Source organism: Hibiscus syriacus, unplaced genomic scaffold (genome assembly GCF_006381635.1).
Source record: "Hibiscus syriacus cultivar Baekdansim isolate YM2019G1 unplaced genomic scaffold, ASM638163v2 tig00111847_pilon, whole genome shotgun sequence".
NCBI classification, from domain to species: domain Eukaryota; kingdom Viridiplantae; phylum Streptophyta; class Magnoliopsida; order Malvales; family Malvaceae; genus Hibiscus; species Hibiscus syriacus.
In genome coordinates this window covers 321,841-345,404 of record NW_024063200.1, presented here as the reverse complement: position 1 = coordinate 345,404, position 23,564 = coordinate 321,841, and the positions used below count along the sequence as shown (strand labels likewise).

General features: G+C 31.3%; 1 pseudogene; it reads right to left on the bottom strand.

The window, feature by feature from the left end:
* Positions 1–16,376: 16,376 nt before the first annotated feature.
* LOC120172201 lies at positions 16,377–19,990 on the bottom strand (annotated as a pseudogene).
* Between the last annotated feature and the right edge of the window lie 3,574 nt (positions 19,991–23,564).

Genomic DNA, 23,564 nt, shown 5'->3' with positions numbered 1-23,564 from the left:
AGTGGCAGCACAAGTTCAACCTCTCATGATAGAAGAAGAGATATCATGTATGTTTCATGATTCCCTTCTATCTCCTTTCTATGAGTTAATACTGGCAAGTTTAAAGGATGTATTTAAGTATCTTGTGACAAGTGGAGAATTGGTTGAAAATGCAATCAGAGAAGGAAACTTAAAAGTCACATCCAAAACCCACCTGATCAAAAAGTGAAAGATGATGATGTGAAAGAATGTCACATCTAGAACCCTCACAACCATAAAAGAAAAGGAGCAATTAGTGGTTTAGACCGACCAAAGAAAATCCCACGATCAAGAAATACTTTCGAGGTGTTCCAAATTTCTATCTCAGATATGTACCCTCATTTGATTGAGAATCAATACATCACATCGAGGCCAATAAAAGTGTTACCAAACCCTTCTACTCATAGTTATGATCAATATAGTGTTTGTGATTTCCACTTAGGGATACTTGGACATTCTACGGGGAATTGTAGGTCACTGTTAAAGGAGATAAAGATGCTTGTTGATAATGGGACATTGACACGAGAATTAGTGGAGCAATGGATGTCAAACTCAAGTGGGGCATCAAAGCATGATTAAGTCAATTGACATCACATTAGATGAGTAATGGGGCATCTTGATCAAAGGAGAGATCATTTCATTAGTCATGGAACTTTATTTTATTTTGTAGTATCTTGTTTGAACATGTTTTTTTCTTTCTCCACCTTTTTTTGAAATAAATAAATTTGTGTTACTTTTAAGGTTATGAGCAAAGAATCAAATTTTAATCTTGAAATTTTTTTAGTATCAAGTAAATTAAATATTCTTCTAATTTTTCAAGAATTATAGATCTTTGGCAAGTGGTAAAATTAGACCTCTCATATTCCATACAATTACTTGATCTATTCTTGGTCCTTATCAAAACCAAATCTTGACATTACATTTATCTGAGACTCTTAAGTAATGTCTCTACCTGTTTTTAGAGATACCAAATTTATATGTTTATCTTCTCGGGTAAAGCTGATTGGTTTATGATACTACCTTCCACCATATATGGCTTCAAAAGTCATACCTTTGTCCTTCCAAATACAAAACTGTCATACCGATGAAACCAAAAGACCTCAAAAGGACCGAACATGCATTTATCTATTAACCTTCTTGCAAGAAGAAACGAGATTAGGCATCATGTATCAACTTGTAGAAGAGAATTTCGAGTGATTTGGGCATTTTCGAAGCAAGAAGAAGAAAAAAGAAAAGAGGGATTGATTTAGATAAAATATAATACATTAATTACATTGTTTTCATGTAAATAAAAGTTAATCTTGAATATTCATCCCCCTGGGATATCTCTTTTCACAAAGATTTCTGTGTATGAAATGATGAACGACCTTCTTTCATTTATCCCTTCGCAAAAGGAGAAAAATATATCCCTTGTTGTCCTCATTTGAGCCTGAATAATTTTTCTTCTGATTAAACCCTAACCAAGGATCAACCTCCACATTGGGGGGCAAAGATGAAGGACACCTGTTCGCATGAGTGAAGATCATCAATCCAGATTTCGCTACAAAAGTAAATCATGGTGAAATAAAGTGAGAAATATCAAGATACCACAAGGTAGATCAAATACAAAGTTCTTGAAGATCAATCCATTCAAGAATAACGAAAGAATTTCTGAAATGCAAGAAGACTCAAAGCAATTAAAGTCCTATACTCATCCAAAAGAAAAGAAAAAGGAAAGAAAAAGAAAAAAAAATAAAAAGAAAAAGAAAAAGAAAAATAAAAATAAAAATAAAGAAAAATAAAAATAAAAATAAAAAATAAAGAAAAATAAAAATAAAAAAATAAAAGAGAAAAGAAAAGAAGAAGAAATTGAATCAAGATGGATGACTCATTGAGCCTCAAGTTACAAGGTTGATCAAGTACAATTAGTTCAAAGATTCATATTCAACAAGAAACGCAAGAAATGTTCAAGATATAAGAGGGATCTAGAAAAAGAAATGATGAAATACAAGTAGCAAAGCAGATCCAAGTCAAGCAAGGCAAGATTGAAGGCATCTGAATGAATTGATCATTGGTTCAATTACCCTTAAACACTTTTTTGGGCCTTTTTATCCCTTTCTTTAATAACCATGAACCCTGTCCTACGTTACGTACCTGAAAAGTCCATTCTAATCATACATGGATTTCTATGTGAAAGAGATTATCTTCATATTTCATTCTGCCTCTCAGGATTGATTTTTTATTTGCAAAAGTTGGTTTTTAAAACCTTTAAATGCATGATATGAAAAATGATAAAAGTGGGGTTCAAGATGTAAAATTTCTAAATAACGTCTTGAAGTCAAAGGAGGATTCGAGTTGAAAACCTGAAAAGGCGGCTCGAATATTGAATGGTGCAACAATGACATAAGAGACGATCTTAAGCTCTTGATGAAGCACCGCACATCCCAAAGATGTTCTTGAGAGTTTGGAATCAAGAAGTATCTCTATGAGACGAGCAAAACAACCATTTCTTCAAGTTAGTGGACGCTCAAAGAGACATATATACTAGACCACCCTGAAAGAACTTACTTTACCAGAATCAACTTACACCTTAAATCAATCAATAATTTTGACACTTTCCATAGGAATATGATTTTTGAATGATTTAAAAGAGTAGTTGATTTATTTGATATTCTTTGAACTCATGCTTATGATTTGATTCAATTGTGAACCTGTAAGGGGCAATATTTTACAAAATTCTTCCATTCTTTGATAAAGAAAGGAGGAAAAACATTTTCAAACAGGACAATCTCAAATGAGAAAGGTCTTTGAAGCAAGTTGACGCTTATTCTACCTCTATCGGAGAAAAAGAATAAGAAATGCCAGAATAATGAAGCATTTCACATTTTTGAAAACAAGTGGTCCGAAAGACCTGAAAGACTGGAGAATTGAATTTGTAATACTCTCTAGTGATATTATCAACAATTCATCAAGAAGGATTACCCTATTTAAAAAGGGCATATATCCCAGTGCATAGTAAAAAGGGCAAGAATGCGACTAAATCAAGGAGATAATTACCTCATTCAGAAGAAACACATATCTCAGACATTTATGTCAGAAGGATTGATTACTTCTTAAATGTTTATGGTGACAACATGAAGAGAATCCCTCAAGTTACTTAACAACATTGATGTTTAGTAACAATGGAATGAGAGTATTCAAGAATAACAAATTGGGTCACGAAGAGAGCTACAAGTACCCACTATGAGGCATTATTAAAGTTGTACCTCGTAGGAATCATGAGATTCAAATTCAATGGACATTGAGAGTAAATTTTTTGACTTGAAGGTTGGATGTATTTTTGAAGGTCCATATGATCCATGTGAGGCATCTTGAAGGCTCACACTAGCATAAAAAGGTTGAGATATTTTGAAAGTCCATTTCAACCAGAAATAGAATGTTGAGACATTTTGAAGGCCCATTCCAATCAATCAGAAATGATTCATGAGGGGCATTGTTGAAGGCTCATATCAACAAGAAGCAAACACTGGGGCATGCTAAAAGCCCATATCATCCTTCAGAAAGATCATTGATTTGAAAAAATATTTCCAATGATACATAAAGGTATAAATAATGAAAATGGTGAAATAGTGACAATGGAGATGACTATATATGATCATTTTGTTCATCATACGGTTGCATTATACTGGTAATTTCACTTACATTGATGCTGACAAGTTAAGGCATCCCACATTTATTCCCAATGAGATTTGTTCTTAAGTAAAGTCCTACAAAAGCTCTGAATGTTACGCAAAGAGCTTCACTGAAAAAAATATGGGCAGAAGTCACATGAAAAGAACTAGGATAAATTCTCCTTGTGATGTGTTTCAAAAGTCAAATCAGAACAAACTTTGTTATCTTATTGGTATTTACTTAGTTTGGCATATTTACATCTACATTATCCAAAGATGATAGATTCTCATTTAAAAAATGAAAGCTTGATTGGATTTTCAAACAAGTTCAAGGATAAAATGGGGACACTAAGGTCATAATTTTGACTACAACAAGAGCTTTGTAAATGAAACATTTCTTCTGAGACTTTAATGCAAATTGAGACAAGGAAGACACAAAGATAAAAGTTGATCAGATGGTTCTTAATAAATGCAAGTTTGATAGCATAAGTTGCTACACTGATATTTGGAGGAAACCCTGGAAAGGAATTATTAAGTGGAAGAAGATTGAATTCGTCACTCTGAAGTCAAACGAAGATTAAATCGACATTTTGCATTCATAAGAACATTATTTAAGACCATGCATTACATTTGATTGCATTTGCATAAATACATTTTTCACATGAAGATGCAGGGACAAAGTACCTTACAAATGTAAGGTATAATTCAAATCCCAAATACAGGAACATGTTAGGAGAGACAAACATCTGAAGAATAGATTAACGCAATCCACAAATAAACCAACAAGTTTCTCATTTAATCTTTATTAGAAAATGAAATTCTTGAAAAGTAAGAAGTTTCTTACACAGTAAAGTATTTTCCACAAATTTGTAAATCTTCCAGGTCATCTGTAAAACCTCGGGGTAGGATATTTTCGCATGAAAAATGAGAAAGTAATAATCAAAGTTTCTCATTTAATGTTCTAGAAAATTAAAACCTCCGGGTAATTTGTAAATCCTCCGGGTCATCTGTAAAACCTCAGGGTAGGATGTTTTCGCATGAAAATGAGAAAGTAATAAACAAAGGTTCTCATTTAATGTTATAGAAAATTAAAACCTCCGGGTAATTTGTAAAACCTCAGGGTCATCTGTAAAACCTCAGGGTAGGATATTTTCGCATGAAAATGAGAAAGTAATAAACAAAGTTTCTCATTTAATGTTATAGAAAATTAAAACCTCCGGGTAATTTGTAAAACCTCAAGGTCATCTGTAAAACCTCAGGGTAGGATGTTTTTGCTTGAAAATGAGAAAGTAATAACCAAAGTTTCTCATTTAATGTTCTAGAAAATTAAAACCTCCGGGTAATTTGTAAAACCTCAGGGTCATCTATAAAACCTTAAGGTAGGATGTTTTCTCATGAAAATGAGAAAGTAATAACCAAAGTTTCTCATTTAATGTTCTAGAAAATTAAAACCTCCGGGTAATTTGTAAATCCTCCGGGTCATTTGTAAAACCTCAGGGTAGGATTTTTTTCGCATGAAAATGAGAAAGTAATAAACAAAGTTTGTCATTTAATGTTCTAGAAAATTAAAACCTTCGAGTAATTTGTAAAACCTCCGGGTCATCTGTAAAACCTCAGGGTAGGATGTTTTCGCATGAAAATGAGAAAGTAATAAACAAAGTTTCTCATTTAATGTTATAGAAAATTAAAACCTCCGGGTAATTTGTAAAACCTCAGGGTATGATGTTTTCGCATGAAAATGAGAAAGAAATAACCAAAGTTTCTCATTTAATGTTCTAGAAAATTAAAACCTCCGGGTAATTTGTAAAACCTCAGGATCATCTGTAAAACCTCAAGGTAGGATGTTTTCGCATGAAAATGAGAAAGTAATAACCAAAGTTTCTCATTTAATGTTATAGAAAATTAAAACCTCCGGGTCATTTGTAAAACCTCAAGGTAGGATGTTTTCACATGAAAATGAGAAAGTAATAAACAAAGTTTGTCATTTAATGTTCTAGAAAATTAAAACCTTCGGGTAATTTGTAAAACCTCCGGGTCATCTGTAAAACCTCAGGGTAGGATGTTTTCGTATGAAAATGAGAAAGTAATAAACAAAGTTTCTCATTTAATGTTCTAAAAAATTAAAACCTCTGGGTAATTTGTAAAACCTCTGGGTCATCTGTAAAACCTCAAGGTAGGATGTTTTTTTTACTTTAATTTCCTTATAAAAACTTGTCAGTAGAACAAAAATATCTTGCCTTTTTATCTTTGCTCTATTCTTGTTAACACAAAAATAAGCAAAGAGGGGCAGCTGTCGACAGTCATTTTTGTCCTAGACTATATATTATTATTATTATATTACAATTATTATTAATATTATTATATATATATTATTAAAAATAATACAACATGAAGGCCCATTTTACAAAATCAACCCAATTCAGGCCTAGACCCTGTCCAGGCCCAAGAAGCCCAAAACTCGATTAGGGTTTTCACATCTCATCTTAGCCGCCAACATCTACAACCGTTGGATCTGGAGATATCCAACGGTCCAGATCCAATCTAGCAAGAATCCTAGGGTTCACCAACCCGAGGGACTATTTTGGCGCCGCCTCCAGATGGTCCACTCCGACGTTGCCACGCCGCCACCGCCTCTAACAGAAGGGTCCAGAAGAAGCGATGATAGCCGCACACTTCATTAGCTATATGGTGAGTCACCACCGCCTCAAACAGTATTTTGAGGGCTATAAAAAGCCTAGATTTCCCTGCAAAAAAAAGAACACAACGGCAAATGGAGAACAACGGGGAAAAAGGAGGAAAAATGAGCAACAAACCAAAAGAGAGAGAAGAAACTGAGAAGAAACTTACCTTCAAAGAAGCCTATTATCGCCGGAAACCATCGTGATTTTGAAGATAAAAACTTAGATCTATTAAGATTAAAGAGTTTTTAGAAGAAATAAAGGCCATATTTGGGTTTAGATTGGAGAGATCTATATTTTGGGGGTAGTTTAAAAAATTTCGACCACCGTGAACGGTGGTCGGCGGTGGTCATCGGTGTCGGAGTTCATTTTCGAAGGTGACCGGATCACCTCCAACGGGAGGGTTTTAGAGAGAAGAAAGAGAGAGTTCTCTCCATAGAGAGAGAACAAAAAATGAAAAATGAGGAGATGAAGGCCATTTTTTGCCATTTAAGGGTATTTATGCCCTCACAAAAACTACGTCATTTTGGTGAGGGGTGTCTCTATAATTTCCTACATAAGAAAACCATGTCTTCAATACCTTTACTTCGTAAATTTTCCATTTTAATCGTTAAAATCAATTTAGATACATTTTTATTCTATTTTCGAATTTTATTTTATTTATAATTTAGTCACTTTCTCATGTTTATATATTTTATGGTAAATGACGTATTTAGTCCTTTAAATTATAATATATTAATAACTGATTAATAATTAAGGATAATTAGACTACCAATATCTATAATTTGTGATATTTCAAATATTGACCAATAATTTATATATATTTTAATTTAATGCTATATTATTATTTTGGTTATTATTTAATTGCAATTTTATTTTATTTTTATTATTACCTTTTATGTTTAAATAATTTAAATCTAATACTTATTTATTATTTTTATCACATATATCCTAATAATATATACTAGTATTTAAAATAAAATATATATAATGGATAATTAAAATAATAATAAAGACATAAAGGTAATACCATTATTAAAAGTTATGATAAAAATTTTGCTCCACTTTAAAATTTTTGTTTTAACATAAAGTAAAACACTAACTTTTGTCCATATTTTGCAATGTATTTTGAATCCCACGTTTTGTTTTTAATTAATTATAATATCATTAATTTTTTAATAAGAATAGTATAATTATATATGCCCCAATTTAAATTTTTTGTTTTAATATAAGGTAGAACACTAATTTTTGTGTATAAAATTTACTATATTTAAATCCTAATCCCATGTCTCAACTTTCAAATATATTTATAAGAGGACTAACTTTTGTTCATAAAATTTACTATATTTAAATCCTAATCCCATGTTTTTTTTGTTTTAATTAATGATAATGTTTTTTTATGTATTATATTCCTTAAGTAATTATAATATCAATTTTTTAAAATATATTATTCTAATTAATGTCTAAGTGTATGTGTAGGTAGTAAATGTATTTTGCACGTAGCTTCATGAATCGTACATATATATATATTATTAAACTTTGCATGCTAAGTATAGTATAATATAATAAATATTATTTCATTTGTTGATTTCAATTGTGATTTTTTATATGCTTTCAAATAATATGTATGTAAATTTATTTTGTTTGTACGTATAGCTTTAGGGTTTATTTTAAATTAATTTTGCATGATATCTTCATAAGCATCTCTTGACTCGAACCGAAATAAATTGATTAAGGGTAATATTCGATCGATTTAATATTATCGTAAAGTAATTGTCTTAACGTATAAGAAAGTTACTTTCGATAATTTTAAAACGAAAGTCTATCCCTCTAAATAACACCTATTAAAGCAAATCAATTTTTAAAATTAGGGATTTGAGGAAAAGATCGTATTTTTTTAATTAAATTCATCGAGAAAAGATTGTTAAGATCGAATCTATGGTCTCGTCTAGAGATATTTAATTAATTGAATATCCTTATTCTCATTAAATATTGGTAAAATAAATAATTAATCAATTGTTTGATAGGCTTTTTAATTTGTTTGACTTTTTTCATGTGTTTTCAAAGGGTTTTCAAGATAATAATGTTCGATCGGAAATAATTAAATATTATTATTTTCTCTTTAAAAATTATTTTGGGTATTATTATTTTGAAATTTAGAATGAAATTTTAATATTTCTCATTTCAATTGTAGTAAGAATTGATTGCTTCAAGGTATGATAAATCGTTTCTTCTCGATAAAAAATAATTAAATATTATTATCTTTCAACAAAATTTAAAAAAATATTATTTTAGGGGATCTTAAATTAAATCAGACTCGAGCTTGTATATTTTATTGCAAAGACAATTAATGAATCGACTAGGAACCGATTTAGGGCGTTGTGGGGGTGCTAATCCTTCCCCACACGTAACCGACTCCCGAACTCAAATTTTGGTAACACAGACCCCAAGTTTATCTTTTTAATTAAAATTAATATTTTATTAAAATGACATTTATTTTTTAGTGCCCAATCACACCCTAATCAAAGATTAGTGACGACTATTCGAACCGTACATTTTATTTTAAATAGGAATCCCAATTTTTTCGAAACGAGATTTTTTTTAAAATCACATACACTTTTCATAAAGAGAATAATTAAAAATTGGTGTGGTTTTTAAAATCTCATCTCGGGTAAGATACCGTTTCGACAATATAAGTATTAAGTTTGATATAATGAAAATAGATCTACATTATAGTTGAATGACTAAGTTTTCGATCATTAATTTAAAGTATCACATATTCAAATTTTAAAATTATAAGAAAATATTAATTTTTTATGATACTATTATATAAATTAAATAAAAAATGTGGAGAAATTAACTTAAATTACTATTTTAATTCAATGGTTGAGTGCTATGTATTTCATATAATAGGCCAAGGTTTGGTTCATGCTAAGAGCAAGGATACTTTCTTTTATTTTATCCCCATAGTTGGTGAAATGTGTCACCATTTAATTGGTTGAATAAAGTTAATTAAAAAAATGCTATGAAAGAAATAAAAAGGTGATATGAAAATAAAAATAAATAAAAATTGACATCCACATCAGCATTGTCGTTAATGGTATTGAAAAAAATAAAATTTAAGTATTAAAACGAAATAAAAATGATAGTGGTGTGTTGTGGTATGCGACGTGCACTAGACTCATCATTTTATTAATATAAACATAAAACACTTATTTTCATATATTAAAATCATAAATAAATTTAAAATAAAACTCAATTTAATTTGAATTGTGACAATCCCCTTTGCTTTACTGGGACTCAGCAGGGTAAGATCTAGTTAAATTTTAAAAATGGTTAAACAACTACATGCGTCTTCACATTTTTATATAATCTAATTAGGTCCTTATCGTCTTTAATTTAGCCTTGTTGATTAATGCTAATTCTGTTTAGGTATGGATTTAAATCTTGAAACCTTATTTCAATAAAAATTGAAGTTTTATATTATGAACACTAAAAATGCATTCAAAATCACAGACTTTATTATAATCGAACATATGATGTTGAAGTTCACTTCACAATGTAATATATACTACTACAGTGATCGCATTTATGCTTTTTTTTTAGAAACATCGCAGATAAATTCACTATACAAATGAACACCAACTTTTTACATTGAATCAAGATGGGAGAATCACCCATCATATATAGCAACCACAATGAAACCAAATTCACTATTAACCGAACACCAATTACTAAAAAAAATATAATATTATTAAATTCTAATGACACGATACTTATATATAACACTCTAATTAGTTCATTGTGACATCAATATTAATATTAGTCGTACATTTAATAATAAATAAATCTTAACAATAATTAACGATGTGAGTTAAACAATACACTTGTAGGCAACTATCACATGTTTATCGAATCTTCACTGTATCAAACAAAGGAAAAATCGACCAACTATGGGGAAAAAGATTGTTGAATTAGTGTTGAGATTATTTTCTCAAGTAGTGTTTTATCTGCAATAGATTGGAGAATACGTTGAAATTACAGTGCTTTTTCGGTGAAGATTCTGAATGTAACACCTCATATCGATACGGGTGACCCGATTCGAAGTGTCATATTAGGGTCACCGAAGCAACCCACGGTAAAATTTCAGGGAAAATTAATTTTTTTACTAAACTTTTTAAAACTGTAAAACAATTTATACATAACATCACAAGTTCAAAAATCATTCTAATGTTAAAACAGAATTCAAATAATATACAACCTCAAAATACGTTTCAGACACTGATATAAAAATAAATGTGACCTACATGCCCTCTAATCATGCAGGTATCCTACTCGTAAGCAACGCTAGAGGAACTTCCATACTGATGTCTATGCTGCACAAGATCGATTCTTTAACCTGAAATTGTGAGTAACAGAGTGAGATTTGGGAAAGCTCAATAATACAAAACTACCAGATGATGCTAAAGGACAAGCAGATAAATGGAAGGATAAAATTTCCTTAGTTATCCATGTATATACAAGTCCAACAATGAGTTGAGATTTCACGAATTAATTCTTCAGGTAACAGTCATGAAGCTTACAGTTCAAAGGAAATGTTTAGAGAGACAAATTCATAACATGGGAATGAGGAGTCTAGTGTGTTCCAACAAAATCAGAAATAGTAGTTTATTTCAGTAGAATAGATTTTTAAAATCACAATAATACCCTCTTACCAAACACTCCATATGTAATTCCCCTGAACTGTATCCATAAAGACTTACCTTAGGCCCATTGGGTGTATGAGCTAAAGTAAGGGAACACCTTAGATCCATAAGGACTTACCCTAGCCGAGGCGTAGGAGTCACCTAAGGGGAGTGCCCCCAGGTCCATAAGGACTTATCCTAAGCACAAAACAAAAGAGTCACCTTAAGGGAGTGTCTTAAGGTCCATAAGGTCTTATCACTAGACCTATTAGGTCCAAGAGCCCACCCAAGAGTTGTTTTAGGTCTATAAGGAATTACCAGCTTAATCGGAGCCGAACTTGCAAAACTTCATAACAATTCCCGAATAGTACCCAATATAAAATAGGTTAAACAATAATATCATAATCAGGATTCAAATGTATCTAGCATCAAAAAACCAGAGATTAGAAAGTAGAGCTCATAAATCAAATATTAAAAACCATGTTTTTATTTCAAATATCAGAGATATACTTTTTTAAAATTTGGAGAAAATATTTATGTGCATAGGGAACACACTATAGGATTCATATATTTTTCGGAGGTACGTAATAATTATCAAGAGGGAAAACATTATCTTCTGTAAGTTGTTCAGATTTCGGATATAATATCCTTATTAAAAGGCTTCGATTACTAACATATCAAATTAGACAATTAAAAATTTGTACTTTATGACCATTTGGAATTTGAGTGCATCAGGAAGGTATACGAGAACCTTACATCAAAATAATTTAGGATCCAGAGAGTATTTGGAAACTCAAGGGTATTCTCGTCACCTTATAGCTCAAGCGTATTATAGTCGTTTCATTCTATTCCACCATGTGCATTATTTCTGGTGAATTAATCGTCTGATGTATACTTAAGAAATTAGAATTTATACTTCTTGTGCTTTTTGTGAGGTTAGAAATTGATTATTAGAGATTTTCTGAATAAATCAAGAACTAACAGGTGCATCAATAATTTTATCTGGTTAAAATACATATTCTCAGGGTAATTCCACTATCAGGGTCAATACAAATCATTTTTACACCATAAAGGTATTTTCATAATTTCTTACGTGAGTCATCTGAGTCTTATATAGTTTACTAACTTCTTATCGTAATCATATTGGGTTTAACTCAAATAACGGTATCCATATGATCAATCGAACTTATTCATACATTTACCAACTATCAATGTATACCATAAAGAATACAAGAGGTAGTAAAGTATTACTTCTCATAAAGTCTCAGGTACACAACAAAACAAATTATGTCAGAAACAAAATTTAAACGTGAAAATCATATTGAATCAATAGATAAAACGCTGAAAAACAACTTACCAAGTTCGAATTTGTTGAAACACTTTGGATTTGGATTCAAGACGTCCAAAAACATAAAATAAGACATTTTAGAAAATTTTGACTTTTTGGTTAAAGTTAACGGTCAACACAGTCAAAGGTCAAAGTTAACTCTAGCCATGTCAACGGTTAGGTCAAAAGTCAACAATTTGGTCAACGGTCCAGACCGATTTGGGTTGACTCAGACCGACTTGGGTTGACTCAATTTGCTTCGAGTTGTCTCAGACCGATTCTAGAAGATTCAACCGGGAAGATGAAGCCCACTTGCCAAGGCGATGCGAGCGGTGGCGACAAGGTCGGTTTCGGGTGGCCGATCACTCCTGATTCATTTTCTCAATAATCTAACCAAAAATAATTTAGAAATCAAACACTAAATACGATGAAATAACCGAAAAAAGAATTAGAATATTACCCCAGCGACAGATAACAGATGCAGGGCGATAGAGCGACAAACCCAATTGGGTTTTGTTTGGAATCAGTCGAGGAACACCAAGGGTATTTGGGTCATTTGGAAACTCAAGGGTATTTCTATCGTTTTAGAGCTCAAGGGTATTATAGTCATTTTATTCTATTCCACCATGTGCATTACTTCCGGTGAATTAATCTTCTGGTGTATGCTCAAGAAATCAGAATTTATAATTCTTGTGCTTTTTGAGGTTAGGAACTGATTATCAAATATTTTCCTAAGATCAGGAATTAACAGGTGCATCAGTAATTTTATCGGGCCAAAATATAAATTCTCGGGTTAATTCACTATGAGGGTCAATACATATCATTTTTACACCTTAAGGGTATTTTTGTAATTTGTTATCAGCCTTTTAATCCCGTACTCGAGTCATCCGAGTCTTATATAGTCTACTAACTTCTTATTGTAATCGTATTGAGTTTACCTCAATTAACGATATTTGTATGATCAATTGAACTCATTCATTCATTTACCAACTATCAATGTATACCATAAAACATAAAAGAGATAGTTGAGTATTACCTCAATATGTTAATTAAATTCCATTCGATCACCTTGAACTTGAATTCGACATCACAAAAAGTCTCGAATGCATAACAAAACAAATTACATCAGAAACGGTACTGAAGCGTGAAAATCATATCAAATCTATAGATAAAATGTTGAAAAATTGTTTAACGAGTTTGAATTTGACGAAATAAAATTCGAATTTGAATTTAAGACGTCGAAAAATATAAAGTAAGACTTTTTGAAAAAATAATTATTTTATGTCAAAGTCAATAATTTCAAATGTTAAAGTCAACTCTAGGCATGTCAACAATCAGATCAAAAGTCAACAGTCAAGTTGATAATCTAGACTGGTTCGAGTTGATTTGATTTGATCTCAGTTGACTCAATCTAATTTGAGTTGACTCGAATCAATTCAATGAGGAAGACGAAGCCCACGCACCAAGGAGGCACGTGTGACGACAACATGGTCGGTTTTGAGTGGCCAATCACTCCTGATTCTTTTCTCACCAATCTAATTAAAACCAATTCAGAAATCAAACCAAAAATACAATAAAAAAAAGAATCAGAAGCTTGCCCCAACGACAGACGACGGAGGTAAGAAAGTGGAGTGACTGACCTAGTTGGGTTTTGTTTAGAATCAGCCGAGGAACACCACAATGATGATGGTGAGGCAAGCATGTGATTGTGGTGGGTAGAACCGACTAAAACAATGATAGGAGTTGAGGTTTTCTGTTGGATCTTCAATGGCTTCTCTACGACGATCGACGGGGCATCTCGTTGAGGGGGAACCATGGTTTTGGTCAGATGGAGAAGACAAACACATTGGTAGAGGTAGTGCATGACACCGCTGGAGATTACACAACAACGAAGGATGAGGAGAGCGGTGGAGTCCAACGAGAGGTTTTCCTCTGATTTGCAGCGAACGGTGGGTGATGATGATGATTCGACTATTGGGGTTTGCTCTCGAGGTGATGTCGAAGCTGCTGCTAGTAGCAGTTTAAGTCACCGTCAACCAGAGGCGGTTGATCGACGATGGGCATGTTTTGAGGATGGTGATGGCCTTCTGGAAGCTTGGTTGTTTCACGATTGGTAGAAAGTGTTTGGGTAAAAAGGAGTTACAAAATCCCACCGAAACCTAGTTATCATTAATTTTTATCATTCTATACAAACTATAGTATCCTAGTTTAATTGGCTAAGGGGTTGTTTGTTTGGCTATGAATGGAACCATTCATCACTGAATGTTAAACCGTTCAATATTTAGTGCGTTTGTTTCTTACCTCTAATGATTCAGTGCTGACTGATTCAACAAAACAATGTTGAATGATTCAGCACAGAAGTACATTATGAATTATTCAGAGCCATTATCAAACAGTATGTCACATTCAGAGCTAATTCATACAGAGTCTCTGAATCATTCAACATTTGAATCATTCAGTGCTTAATCATTCTGAAGTAAACAAACAACCCCTAAGACTTAGGCTTAGACTTAGTTACCAAAAGGTCTCAGGTTTGAGCCCTGTGAACCTTAACTATATATTTTCTCACCTATTTATTTATTTTTATTTCAACTAACAAAGGAATGAAGGGTAAACAAGGCCCAAATCCCTGAACTTTTCTTAAGCTACAGATCAGTCTCCAACATTAATTAAAATATTGATTTAATTCTTAATAATTTTTCTAGCAAATATTATTATTAATCTGATAAAATTCAGGGTGTGAAAGTGAAATTATAGTGCGTCTTCTATGAAAGACGTCGTGTGTTCAATCATCTTCTGAAAAGATGTGATATCATTTGACCATATTTTGATAACATTATAACTCTCTTTAATTGAAAATTAAAAAAATTATGACAACACACTTGAAAAGAAGATTCATTACCCTACCTAAACGATTTTACTATCAAAGAACACATAAGAATGTTTACACAGTTCAAATCTTGTTCCAACCATAACAATACATGTTTTTACCCCTATCACTCTCTCATATATTGTATGTACGTTTTCGTGTAAACAATTAAGATTATTTTTCGTAAGCATTTTCGATAAACATTTAGTTGGCAATATTTTGAGAAAATTGATTTTTTTTTTTATATAAAGTGTTAGGATGATTACTTTCTAACATGTTATTGTATATTGTGGAATATGTCTAGAAGATTTGACGACTTCTTGAAGACACTCAGAAAATATAACATTTTCTCTAAGCTTCATACATGTCCATAAAATTGCATCTTTCCAAAAGACATTGAAGATGTATAGTCTTTTAGAAGTCGTCAGATGTTCGGGGAGTCTTTTATGGAGCACTATAACATTCACTCTAGGTGAGAAAATAATCACCCTAATATCTTAGGTGAGAAAATCATTTTTCCCAAAATATTATCCGACCAAGTTTACGTATAAACTGACGTAATTGTTTACAAAGCTCAAACAAAGAGCTGTTAGAACCAAATCATAATAATTATGAAAACAAATCAGGATCAAAACATCAAGAACAAGAAATACTAGATTTGCGGAAGCATACCTGAATTAATTGATAGGTTTAAATCTTTAGTCTTTTTTTTATTGTGACATTCTAAGAAGATAGAGTACTCTTAAGTACAAATTTTCTGACAGAGATAAGAGTAAATATGAAATTGTCTATTTTTTGGAGACTATAACTCCTTTATATAGCTGATTTAAGAATCAATTATTGTTCGTACTTATAACTCTGCCCCTCATCAAATTATAAATACAACTTTAATAATATCTATACTTTTATTTCCATGACACTTCTAATTCCTTATAACTTTTTAACATAATTGGTCATTTAATTTATGTCATATTTTATGATAATAATATACATTATAAATATATGCTCATAATTATAGATTTTAAGCCAACAAGAAGCTCACAAATAATATAGATATAGCAATTACGAAGGATACATTATAATTCATACACTCCAGCATTCAACTCTCTTTTAATAGAGTTGTAAAATCTCTTTAAATTCTTAACAGACTCAATTTTCAGCAACTTTATCTGCATGATATTGAGAATATATATATATGGTGTGTTGAATGGGAATCAAGGGCAGTTGTCCACCATATGTTTCGGGGAGCTGGCTCTCGTCTATATCTTCAAGCAACGTTGATTTCAGCTTCTTGTTCGCCACGAAAACTATCAGCAATTTCCACACAAACAAGTGTTTGTTATTAAAACCTCGAAATAATTACGTAATAATTGTAATTTAAACTTTTGATTTGATAAAAAAGTATGTTTAAAAGTTTAAAAATATCCATTATTTTGCAGGCAATTTGTTGAGTGAGAAATCAGGAACGTACCTTGTTCCTGGTTTTAACGTCGATGAAAGGGCAAACAATCTTCCAGGCCGCCATGAATATGTATGGGGCATGGACGATTAACAGCTTTCCTAGTCTTTCAGGGTAGTAATCCTGCCATTTTCAGGGCACAAATCAGTGTTGATTTTGAGTAATAAATGGGAATTACAAAGTGTTTAAATGGGTGATTCTGCTGTGCGGCGCTAAAAAAAGGTTAAAAAATGACGTGACTTGTTAAATAAATGATCGGTTAAAATTTAGATCGGTTATGTTATATCATTTAACCGAAAATATTAGCAAGTACAATAATATATTATGTAGCGCTTATATAATGTAATAGGCAGCGCTTATATTAACTTATTTTCTAACTAAACATGTATATTTAAACCGGGAACATTGCAAATTTACCTATTAGATTATAATTATCAGTTTTGATGTTTTTGGGATTGATACAATTTTAAATGTATCGACACTTTATACGTGCACCTCGTTGTGCTTTTATATTGGGAAAAACGTATCGACACATATTTAAAGAGTGTCGATACATAATGTAAACCTATTTGCTAATTAACCAGTATATTTTTACCGGTTACATTGTAAATTTACCTGTTACATAATAATTATCGATTTCAATGTTTTTTGAATCGATACTTTTCATAAATGCATCGACACTTATGCGTGCATCAATTTGAGTTCTTCAATCATAAGTTTATTCTTTAAGAAACTAAAACTGGTCTAACTTTATCCTATGGAGATAATAAGAGTATATCATAAGTTTGCGTTGAGATATGTTTGTTTATGAGTTTTTGTTCTTTGAGAAACTGATAGCATGGTAGGTTTTCCCAATGTTATTTTTTTGTTACTGCAAAGTTTTTGTTATTTTTTTACTGGGTTTTGCTTAAAATATCCAACTTTTTGTATTAAAAAAATGAAAATTCTGAAATAAAAATGATCACACAAGCACACTTTTTTACTACCGATTTTGTCATTTCGAGATCGATTTTGTCATATTTTTACATGTTATATTGTGGATCAATACATTTTTATAAAATATCGACACTTTATTGGCGCTATAACTTCTTTTCTTTTAAATTCCAAAAGTATCGATACTTATAATAAAATATAGACACTATCAACATATCCGGTAGCTCTTTACCGGTTTTGTCATTTCGAGACCGGTTTTGTCATATTTTTACCTGTTATATTATTATGGATCGATACATTTTTATAAAGTATCGACACTTTCAATATATCCGGTAGCGCTTTACCTGTTTTGTCATTTATAGACCGGTTTTGTCATTTTTTTACATGTTATATTGTTATGGATAGATACATTTTTATAAAGTATCAACACTTTCAATATATCCGGTAGCGCTTTACCTGTTTTGTCATTTATAGACCGGTTTTGTCATTTTTTTACTTGTTATATTGTTATGGATCAATATATTTTTATAAAGTATCGACACAAACCGACAAGCTAAGTTTGCCGATTGCCAAATTTTTTAATATTTCTTCATGATTTCCACTTATTACATTATTATTACTCGATATTTCCGGTAGCGCTAAACTAAATTTATCAAATATCTTTTAATGTATCCGGTAATACCATATATTAACCGTATATTAGTCCACCTTTCCGGAGACAATCCCGTTTAAACCTGCACTAGAGATAGAGCTGCAAGGTACGCTCGGATGTCGCAGTTTGCATATCCCATCAAGATCTCCTATCACCATGAATTTCTCCTGTCCTCGAGGCATCTTGATATTTTATGATAAAATCTATCCTCCAGAATTCAACAAACACTTTCGTTTAAAAAGAAAAGACAACAAATTTTGTCCCATAATCGATTAAATCGAAAATATTAGTTTTTTTTAATAAATTTAAGGTAAATATAAAGTAGTAATTTTTTAAAGACTATCAATTATTTGACAGCAAACATTCATACCACCTTACATATACAATGTTTAAACCATAAAATCTCGAGGGATAATAATAATAATCAATTAAATAAAAAATATTAATTTTTTAATAAATATTAATCTGAATAGAAAATATAAAGAAAAAATTAACGAATAGAAAAATATATACCGAGATGATTTTAAGATATAGAGGTTTTGATATTTATAGTAACACATACACTTATAAAGGGTAGAAGAATTTACCTACAATGAAGGATCTACTTAGGTCAGCGTAAAAGATTTTTGTTCCTTGCTATGGGACTAAAAATACTTATGCCTTTGTAATGGTGACCCACATTATCATGTATGGTTATTGTATTATTATAATACACATGATGTCATAAACTCCATAGAGAAACATAAGATAAAACAATTTCCTTGCAAATATTTTGTCGAAAATGTAGACTATAAAACCCGTAAATTTACAAAAAGTAAATCAAGAGGGGGGGAAAATTAACCGAAGAAAAGTGAGTGTGGACAAGAAGTGAACGTACGCTTGAATTCCTCGACGCCGCCCTTATGTTGGAAATGTCTTCCGGCAAGAAGAACACCTACGGGTCGTCCTTTCTTGTCCAAACCTTGCAATAACATCTTGTTCTGTCGGATTTCATTTTAAATGAAACCATTAGGAATACAGTTTCGTCTCCATTTAAGATATTTCAGGAACATTGCTGACGCTTTCTCCACATCTAGATCTCGAGCTCGTAAAAATCTCCGGATTGTCAAATCGTCTACTTCCTACAAAATATCCGAATCCATGGCGTAATAGACCCTATGTCGGATCATAATCATGTTGGTGAGAAAACAAGAGTTTTTTATGATCCCTAATTTCATATTCTCAGTCTAAACTTTGACTATGGTAAAAAAAAATTACATCAAGCCGATTAAATTAATCAACAATCAATTAGTCTAGTGATTTAATTTAATATCGTATAAGTCGATTGAAATCAATCAAAAGCTAATCGGTTTGACCCTTAGTGTATTTTTTTCAACAATAGTTTTGACATAAGAGAAGTTTGGTCTAAAAATAAGAGATGGCGTGTAAGTCAAAATTCAAATCTTAAACTTGTTAAACATCATATTTTTAAGTGACTGTACAAACAGATGGGATTAACTCGGTTTCGCAGAAGGAGAGCTTCAAGAATAATTATTAGAGAAGAAAATTAAGGGAACCAAAATAAGAGATGGAGAAGCAAAGTGTACCTTGGAAGAAGGATCTTGTGTTTCAACTAAGGTTCTCATAAGACTAGTTTTGGTTTTCTCAATCTCATTGTCTTCTTCTTCTTCTTCTTTGTTTTTGTTGGTGCTGTCTGAATTCATCATCATCATCACACTTCTCACTCACTGAGTTGTTGTCTAAATTAAAACATGAAAGCTATAGAACTAATCATTCAACCAAAATTTATGATTCTTTATTGGTGGGGATGATGGCCTGAGTTTTGCTCATTTTGAACTAATTGATTCGAATTTTATTTAGCGTAAAATACGTCATTCCTCACTGAATTTTATTCTTGCACTTATTTTACTCACTGTACTTTTAATTTTTTAATTTGCTCACTGAACTTTCAAATTGTTCATGTTTTGATCACTCTGAATTATTTTATTATTATTTTAGTATGACATGGAATTTTTTATTGTTATTTAATAAAAATAATTTATTATTATTATGAAGGTTAACAGTGGTCAAAGGTGGGCACTGATTATTTTAAGTATTTTTGAATTTAAAATAATAATAATAATTTATTTTAAATTATTTTTATAAAAATATAATAAAATAATCCAGAGTGATCAAAACAAGAACAATTCAAAAGTTCAATGAATAAATTAAAAAAATTGAAAATACAGTGAATAAAATAAAGAAAGAGAGTAAAGTTCAGTGAGGAATAGTGTATGTTACCATTTTATTTAATATTTTAATTTCCTATCAAATAGGATGGATTGAACTCAATAATATTTATTTTCTATGATAATGTATATTAATGATCATCAAATTATGCTTCTAGGTTTTTTTTTTGTCAATAATCCAAGAAAATTAATTATTTTACTCAATAGGTCTATTCTAATATTATTTTACATTCTATTTCGTTTGCTACAGTATAGGACAAATTCGTCATCATTGTGTGACGAGTTTATACAAAATATTATTAATTAATGGATTCAGGTATGTGGCCTCATGGGACCGAATTGTTTATTAGTTTCTCAATAACTCGTCACACACACGTGACTAATTTTATTAAAATATATTTAATTTTTTAAATTAATTAAACTAATATATTTTGATTTATTAAAAAGAAAATGGAACTTGTCATGTGGAGATGATGAGTTCCATTTGAATTTAAAAAGAGTAGTCGTTACTGGACTTTAGGCAATGAGCAGATTCCAACGGCCATAAAACAACTAGTACAATAAAACTCGTCACATCGATATGATGAGTTACATTGGACTAGTCGTTTATGACCGTTGAATATTTTGCATAAATAAGGATTTTGGGTTTAATTTTTGTATTGTTATTTGTTTAGAAGAAAAAAAATTGATTGAGACATATTATATTGTGTTTTGAAGAGTTTGTGATAAAATGTCTACCCGAGAACAAATGTTACATCTTAATGAAGTTCATATTTCCTCACTTGAACTCAATCCGATAAATTTATTTTCTTTCCATTTATAAAAGTTCAAATTATTATATTAATGTTATTGTTTTAAAAAAATTATTAAATGTTTGAAATTTAAAAGTGAGGAGTTGCATAACTGGATTGTTATTTATCTACAACAATCTGGATTGTATCCTACGACATTTCTTCATGGTTTTAAGCTGATGTCTATACTAATTTTAGGGTTGATTGAACGCTAGAGGCCCAAAACTCATATGTTTCATTTTCCTAGTGGTGAAACGATGATTACTTTGAAAGATGTGACTTACCAACTCGGTGTTTCGATCAATGGTGCGTCATTGGTGAGATGTAACAAATACAATCAAGACTCGATTTACGAACAATTGTTGGAGCCACCAAAAGATGTCATAAAATGATTGTGGATACAGATAACGTGGTTGGAGAGTGAATTTAAAGTTGATGAACATTCTACCGAACAAGAAATCATCTTTACAACTTGAGCATATCTTCTCCAATTGATTGGAAGGATATTATTACCAGTAAATCCAAGAATTTGATGCACACTCAATATCTTTTGTTTATAAAACATTTTAGTGATTGTCAGAAATATAGTTAGGGTTTTGCGATTTTGACATTTTTATACCATGAACTTTGTAATATTACAACCATGATAAGAGGTCAAAAAAGGGATGTAACAGGTTGTCTAGTCCTATTACAATCGTGGATGTGGTACTGTCGAGACGTTTATCTGCTCTGGCGATGGAGAGTGCAAATAGTACACCCCAGACGGTGTAACTAGTCTCGAAAAAGTAAGTGTTTATCCTCCATGAATCAGATGAAACACCAAGTTATAGAGTCGCCACCAATCTTTTAATTCGGTGAGATTGGTCACCAAAATGTCATATTATTTTAATAAAAATTCCTCAGAATAATATTAAAATAATACAACTAGGGTCTGCTTACCAAAAAAATGAGTTCGGGGGTCGGTTACGTTTGGAAAATAATTAGCATTCTCACAACGCCCAAAATTAGTACCGGTATTTATTAATTAAATATCTTTGAAGTAATTCATAAATTTGTTTTTTTTTAATTTTAATTTAATATAAATACTAAATATTTAATATTAATACTATTAATACTATTATAGTATTTAATATTAAAACTAGATAAATTATGTTAATATGTTATAATAATAATCTTAGAGTAAAAATTCTAATATTAATTAATTATACTAATAATTAATGACTAATATATGAAATATTAAAATTAATTTAGCTCATTCAAAATAATACTATAATTATGTACTAATTATATAATTTAACCTAAATTAATATGGGATTAAAATAGAATTTATTAATATTTAAGGACTAAATATAATTTTACCTAAAATATATGTATTAATATAGTAAAGACTAAAACATAAATAAATAAAATTAAAACACAAAATTAAAATGCGAAGGAACCTGCTTTCGTGACCAAATTAAAAGGCTTACAAATCAAGGGGACCACACGTGTAGTTTAACCATGCAAAAATTACAAAGATACCCTCCCCCAAAACGACATCATTCGGGAGATGGTATTTAAGCCCTAAAACTGACCCAAAGGGAGATATCTCTCTCATTTCTTCATTTTGCTTCTCTCTCCATTGAGAGAGAAGCTCTCTCTTCTATCTAAATTCCCTCGCTTGAGGGATGGTTACCACCGGCCGACCACCCAGTTCCGCCGTATTCTGTTGTCATGGTGGCCGAAAAATACCAAACTATATCAAACTTTTCCTCTTTTACCCTTAAACCTAGATCCGACCTTAGTTTTCCCTAAAAAGCCACTCAACGACGTAGATCTGGCTTTTTACCTTCGGCATTTCCTATTCTCTGGGGTGCGTGGAGTCTCATGAATATTAGGATGACCTCTGGTAAGCCTTCTCTTCTCTTTGATTTTGCTACTGGTTGTGGATCGTTGTGGTAGTCTCTATCTGTCTTTTGTTTTGCATGAATGTTCTCTTCTTGCTCTCTCTCTGTTGCTTTTTCTTGTTGTGCAGGTTTGACCCTATTTATAGGGCTCTTCGACGCACTCTTTTGTCTTGTTAAACGACTGTACCCCGGTGAGTCACCGGACCTACAGTGGTGACTCACCCTATCTTGATGCGTTGTGCGGCCCTTGTTACTTTTCTGGAGTGTTCTATTAGATTCGAGTGAGATTTGATGGTGACAACGGCGGTGGTGAAGCTTACTGGAGGCGGCGGCTACTAGGGTGAAAACCCTAACTGATAGAAGGTCTGGGCCATCAGATCTCTTTCAA